This window comes from Canis lupus, chromosome 37 (assembly GCF_011100685.1).
Source record: "Canis lupus familiaris isolate Mischka breed German Shepherd chromosome 37, alternate assembly UU_Cfam_GSD_1.0, whole genome shotgun sequence".
In the NCBI taxonomy this organism is placed as follows: Eukaryota; Metazoa; Chordata; class Mammalia; order Carnivora; family Canidae; genus Canis; species Canis lupus.
In genome coordinates, this window is record NC_049258.1 from 8,889,315 (window position 1) to 8,895,917 (window position 6,603).

At 37.9% G+C, this 6,603-nt stretch overlaps 1 non-coding gene across 2 annotated transcripts in view; it reads right to left on the bottom strand.

The window, feature by feature from the left end:
* Window positions 1-6,316, bottom strand: part of FTCDNL1 — a 135,523-nt gene extending 129,207 nt beyond the window's left edge. For both annotated transcript variants that reach the window (XR_005385204.1, XR_005385203.1), the window contains exon 1: window positions 6,088-6,316. This is a non-coding gene — a transcript (formiminotransferase cyclodeaminase N-terminal like). The remainder of the gene's footprint in view (window positions 1-6,087) is intronic.
* Window positions 6,317-6,603: the final 287 nt, after the last annotated feature.

A 6,603-nucleotide genomic window follows, 5' to 3' on the forward strand; every position in this document is an offset into this window, starting at 1 on the left:
TCAGATATTGTAGAGACCTTATGGTGAACTGATATAGATGTAAACTCTTTATGCCAGATTGTTTAAGCAGAAAAAAACCAAATGCACTTAATTAACATCTGATGTGTAGCTTTTGCAAACACAAATGCAATATTTGTGTTTGAGCACTGGCAGTAATGACTGTGAACTATGCTATTAATGTCTGGTTTAAAGATGCTTGTGGTAGGACCACGTCTGGAATAACACAAATAAAAAACTGCATTCAGACAAAACAATAGTGAAGAGCCCATTAGAAAAATGAAAAAGCAGTGCTCAGAAGAAACACATGTATTTTTTTTTCCTCCTTTAGATCAAAATTATTTTCAAAAATAGTTCCAGGCACCATCATCTTCAATCAATTAAAGGTGAAAAAATTCTATATATTTTCCTCTACAGAAAGATTTTCATTTCAAGGGGTCAGAAGTTGCTTAGAGATGTCTTTAGAAGTTCTATTTATTATATTAAGCTACTCTTTGGTGGGTAGTATCAAAACATGTGTGAGGGAAGAGTTGAGATGGTGTTTCAGGATATTTTACATTTTTATATTTGAAGAGTGAACTTCAAATTTGTGGATTGCATTACAGTTTGAATAAAGAGAGAAACTCTTATGGACCGATGTGCAACTCCCTCACTAAATATGTTTTTACTGAAATCCTGCTGGGTGCCAGGAACCATGCAGGTTGCTGGGTATAAAAACACAAAGAAAGTTAAAATAAGATAAAACCTAGCCTAAATGTGGTCTTTGTTTCAGAGTAACTAACACAGTAACAAACAGACTCAGAACTTAGGTTCAAAAACATAAACAGTTATCACACCAAAAGCAATTAGTCAACGTTATATATCGGTACTTTACATTTTTGAGAACATGTACTAAAGGGAAACTGCAGCCGAAACAGGACATTTGATGACTAAAGCCATAAAACTCAAACATAATTGCTAAGTCTGATGCTCCCATGGCAAGAAGAATGCAGGACTCTTATGCATGTGGCTGGATCCACAGAAAATAAAGCTAAGAGAGAATTGTATGGCACTGGACTGGGAGTGGCTCCCCGTGAGTCTGAATTCACCATCAAGTCTTGAGGATGCTGCTCAAGCTGTCTTCCTGCAAAATAGCTAAGGTGCTTTCCCAGAAGCCTCAATTTCTCATTTTGGAATCTCTCAGAGTAACAATCACCCGGAAGGGAAGTTACAGAGGTAGGTACGCATTAGCATCATAAGGGAATGAAGCCAGCCCAGGTGAGGGGAGCCTCAGGTGACTTGCCTGCTCCAGGTATTCCACTGCAGAACAGCCCCCTTCACCAGTTTAGGCAGAGACAAGACCCTAGTCCTTGGAGTTTCAATCACAGGTTACATACTTAATTACACATTGAGACTCTGATCTTCCCTCATCCCAACTAGATTTACAAGCAAACACAGAAAATTATGAAAACAGGTTCTTTAAAACAAGACTCATTCTAAAATTAGAAATTATTTCTCAAAGGCTAGGTAAAATTTTTGGTGCGGGGTAAATTGGGCCATTCAACATCAAGAAAAGTGCCTGATGCCACACTTCTTATTTGTAGAGAGCCAAGTAAGCAGGAGCAGCTCTCAGTAACCCATTTAAATAACCAGATGGAAGTTCCTGATTCCAATACATACCAGTTCCCTCCATCTACAATGCCTAAGGCACCACATGAAACATAAGCTCAGAGAACTGTCCTTATATTTTTAAACAATGATGCATATATGCAGGCCAGTCATACAACATATCATCCAGGAGTGTTTAAATGATCTCACAAATGTTTAGGGTTTTTAAATATATATGTATAAAGTATTTATTTATAGACCTAAAAGTATCAACTATTATTGCTTTGCCCTTATTTATGTTCCCTACAAGGCGGCCAACTACAAACTTTTAAAGGGCATTTGGCTTAAAAGATTTTGTGTGTTTGGCAGTAACTAAGGCCGTTAATCATTTCTGACCTCACTTTTTTTTCCTCTTCTGTGTATAATATTCTCAGGGCCCTTCACAGCAGAAACCTGTTCCCTTACAGGTTATGTCTCCTATCAGGTACTATGCAGCACAGTTAGCTGTAAATGTTCAGCTGAGAGCCCTGACCAGTTCTATTTAATTCTTTTAAGAAAAAAGATAAACACAACTACAATGTGTTGAGGCTTTCCTGTTTTGATGGGAAGAATGAAAAAATATGCTGAGAAACACTGATGTAACTAAAAAGAAAAGTTAGAAAAATCATATAGTCACTAAATTTAAAAATCAGGAGGGAAATTGCCATTGTTGGGAACTAAATTCACTGAAGAGCTAGGTGAATATCATCTGTTCTAATGACAAAAGTGTTATAAATTCTATTTCAAAAGATATCACTGTAAAAAAAATAAAGCATTTACTTCCTCCGATAGAAGTGTTTTTTTAAGGGAGAATTCATGCAAGTACAGTGATCTAAGATTTCGGATGATCATATCTCTTAAATTTGATTTACAATCTGGTTTGTGAAATGTTAGAAACTGTCTATGTTCCTTAATTCACTGTTCCTCCTTGAAACATTTTTATTTTTCTGCTATTAGCATCCGCTTGGAGACTCCTAAATGAGGGGGTCTCTTGATGAACAATGGACTGCCTAACCTTAGCAATTCATAATTTTACAAGTTTTTTGCACAAACTAAGATTTCTACCACTTGTCAGGAGACAGTAGCAAAAAAGGACATGGGAAAAAAAGTTGTGCTGTTTTCCCTTCTTATCTTGAATCCCCCACCTAACCCAAACTGAATGAACACACTGAGACCCAGGTTATATAAGAGTGACCACTGCAAAACCTTAATAATTACCTTTTATGGAGATGATAGAAAATAATCATAAGATTGATTTAGAGAAATTTTTAAAGTAATCTGGAAGTATTAAGAATTTAAAAATGTTTTTCTTATAAATAGATGAGATAAATAAAATACATGCACATATGTCTTACCATACTGAAATCATACTGTTTATAGTACTTTATATCTTTTGGCCTTGACACTGGCTATCCCCTCTGCCTGAGACTCTTCACATCTCCACATGGCTAACAGTCTCATTCCTTCATGTCTTTACTCAAATGCTGCCTTTACAATGAGGCCTAATTTGGATTATTCCATTTATTTTATTTTTTGAAGATTTATTTATTTCTTCGAGAGACAGCATGCAAGCAGGGAGAGAGCATGGCATTCTCTCTCTGGGGAGACAGAGAGAGAATCTCCAGCAGACTGTACACTGAGGGAGCCCAATGAAGGGCTCAGTCTCATGACCTTGAGATCATGACCTGCACCAAAATCAAGAGTGGGATGCTTAACCCACTGAGCCATCCAGGCACCCCTGGATTATCCCATTCAAAATCACAACTCACCTACAACCTAGAACTCATGATGAAGCCCCTTGTCCCGTTCAATTCTTTTTTTCTTTTGGCTATACCACATATCATTTTTCTATCACACTATGTAGTTCATTATTAATCAACCTTGTTATTTATTGTCTGTCTCTTCAATCCCTCCCCACTGAAATATACATTCTTTGAGGGCATATAAATTCTATTTTGCACACTGATGATGATGCCTGGCACACACTAGGTACTTAAAAAATATCTGTCACATTAATCCATTAATTACAATTCTCTCTATATTGTATTATATTTACCATATCATTAAAAATTCTTCTGAAACTTCACACTTAATTCCTTATATAACAATCTTTCACTTGAGTATGCTATAGTCCAGTTAACCATTCCCAAACCCTGAACATTTGTAATGTTTCCAGTATTTGCTATCATAAATAATGCTTTGATAAACATACTTGTAGATAAGTACATCTACCTTTTATTATTTCCCAGGGATTTATCACTAGAACTGGAATTCCTGCAAGGCAGTTATATGCATTTTTAGAACTGTTGATACATATCACTGACTCACTTCCAGGAGGCTTTTTTTATATTACCATTAGCAGCATGAGTGCCTCTAACTACATCTTTCCCAGCACTAAACATTACCTTTAAAATACCATCTTTAAATATTTTTTGTGCCAATTTTGGCATCTTAAAGTTTTAACTTAGGATTTGCAGATGTTGATGAAATTATTCATGTAAATCACAGATCTCTGTGTGGAGTAAAATGAAGAAGAAATTAGAAATCCCAAAGGGTTGACCGTTTCAAATCAAACAATGTAAAATAGGCAATGATGGAGTAGAGACACAGATTATCTCAACCATAAGCAATTCTTTCATGAGACTGGGAAGCAACATCCACTTTGGTTTAAATAATTACAAACCAAATTTGTTCCTAAGAGACGTAATATGAACATTTAACTCAGATTAACTTTTACTATCAGGTTAAAGTTCTTCCCAAATACTGACCCATTCATCTTCACTGCACTACAAAAACAAGAATTAAGTTTTTCAAGAGTCTGCTTAACCTACTGCTAAAGCCAGTTCTTCTGTGCCCCAACACAGATAACCCTCATTTCTACTTCCTGTCCACCTGACCAATCCCAGTCACCTGGCACCGCAATGACTTAGTCTGCAGTTAGGTTCCTTCAGTCTTTAATGAGCTCAAATTAGAAACCAGGAAACAGATTTCTGAAAGTTAGTTACAAAACTTACACTTCTACATTTGTGAGACAAATTGTGGGAAAATATGTGAGGTTAAAATTGGCAGAGAGCAATTAGTTTCTTCCTTTTTTCCATAACTAAATACTGAAAAACATTTATAATCACTCTTTAATAAATCTCTCTACAGTGTATTTAAAAAAATGGCCCGTTAGTATCATATCTAGTACTTCACAGATATAATTTCAACCATACAGTCTTATGAGGGAGTACAGTTCTTATGCCCATTTTATAGATATGGGAACTGAGGCTTACCGAGATTAATGCCCAGTTCGCAGCCAGGCCAAGATTTGAGCATATCCTCACAGCCTCTGCTTTTTTCATTGTTCTACCCTAATTGATTATAGGTATCATTTCTTTGAGAGCAGAATTCTGCACAAGACCTATATGCAACCACAGCAGAGCTGTGCCACAAGGAAATGTGCCTGCCCACCTCTTGTTCCTGGGGATCTAGTATTTTAACAACTGCTAGGTAGGTATTAACTACCAAAATGTTACTAATTTGTGACCCTCACAGAAGATATTTGAGAAGGAAAGGATTAAAACTCAAATAAATGGCAGTAGGATGGAAAAGTGCAGGGAATGAGGGCTGGGTTTTGAAGCAGGGCACTGCCTTTCCCTAAGGCAAACCCTAAGCACAGGGGAGTACTGGAGTAGCAGAGAGAGGCAAAAGTTGATGAGATCCAAGGGAAGAGAGAATATCATTCCCGGTGTTTGCTCTCTACGTCATAGGAGCCTGTTCTCAAGCTGTAAGCATCCACTTGACTACATTGGATGTTTAAGTACTCAAAGACTTTCCTACCAGCTCAAATAGCCTCTACTCAAGCCCCTACCCCTCAAGTGCCCCCATCACGGCCCCGGAAACAACCTCACACTTGTAGACACAGCAGCAGGCCTCCAGGCACCTTCCCCAGTGTCAGGAGTTGCAACCACTGTCATCAGTGACCATGCTGCAGGGCTCATTAAAGATCCTGATTATATCACTCCTGGGGGCCTCTCTTCAAATATACTACCAGGGCTTCCAGACTATCTCCAGTCAGCTTATAAAAGCATGGGTGAGAGTAAAAGCCAAGAGAAGAACCTCACCTGATTCAAGGAGTCCCCAACTGTAAACCCTTCTGCTTATGTGGGAGAGACCAAACAAAGGGGACCTCAGGATTCTAGTAAGTTTAAAAACAAAAGCAGGGGCAGCCCCGGTGGCGCAGCGGTTTAGCGCCGCCTGCAGCCCGGGGTGTGATCCTGGAGACCCGGGATCGAGTCCCACATCAGGCTTGTTGCGTGGAGCCTGCTTCTCCTTCTGCCTGTGTCTCTGTCCCTCTCTCTCTCTCTCTCTCTCTCTCTCTCTCTCTCTCTCTCTCTCTCTCTCTGTCTCTATGAATAAATAAATAAAAATTCTTAAAAAAAAAAAAAAAAAAGAAAAAACAAAAGCAGAACAGAAACATACCGAGAACCTGTGAAACCACATCTTCAGGCAGGTGCAGATCCCAGGTCAGATTCAAGAGCACTGAAATCCCTCCTTATAAACCAGTCCAGTTGCTTCCTTCTCTGAACAAGAATGTACTTCTCAGGCAGGTCAGCCTCACCAAGAAGAAACACATCACAGCCAGGAACATGCAGGACCAAATTCTCAGCAAGACCCACAGGCAGTGGGATATTTTAACAAAATTAAACTGAAATCAAACACAATAAAAAGTAGAGCATATAATTTTCTATTGTGGTAAAATATATTTAACATCAAAATCTACCATTTTAACCAATCCTAAGAGTACCTTAAATATTTTCCCATCACTCTGTAATCATCACCACTAAACCAAATAACTTATACAATGTTTAAAAATCAAAGTTTGGGTATAATTAATTTTCCCTTGAAGTTAGTTACATGGTAAAAGCTTGTCTTTGTACGAAGAGGATAAAATCTCCAACCCATCACAAATCTAGTTTCATGTGGAAAATTCATGAC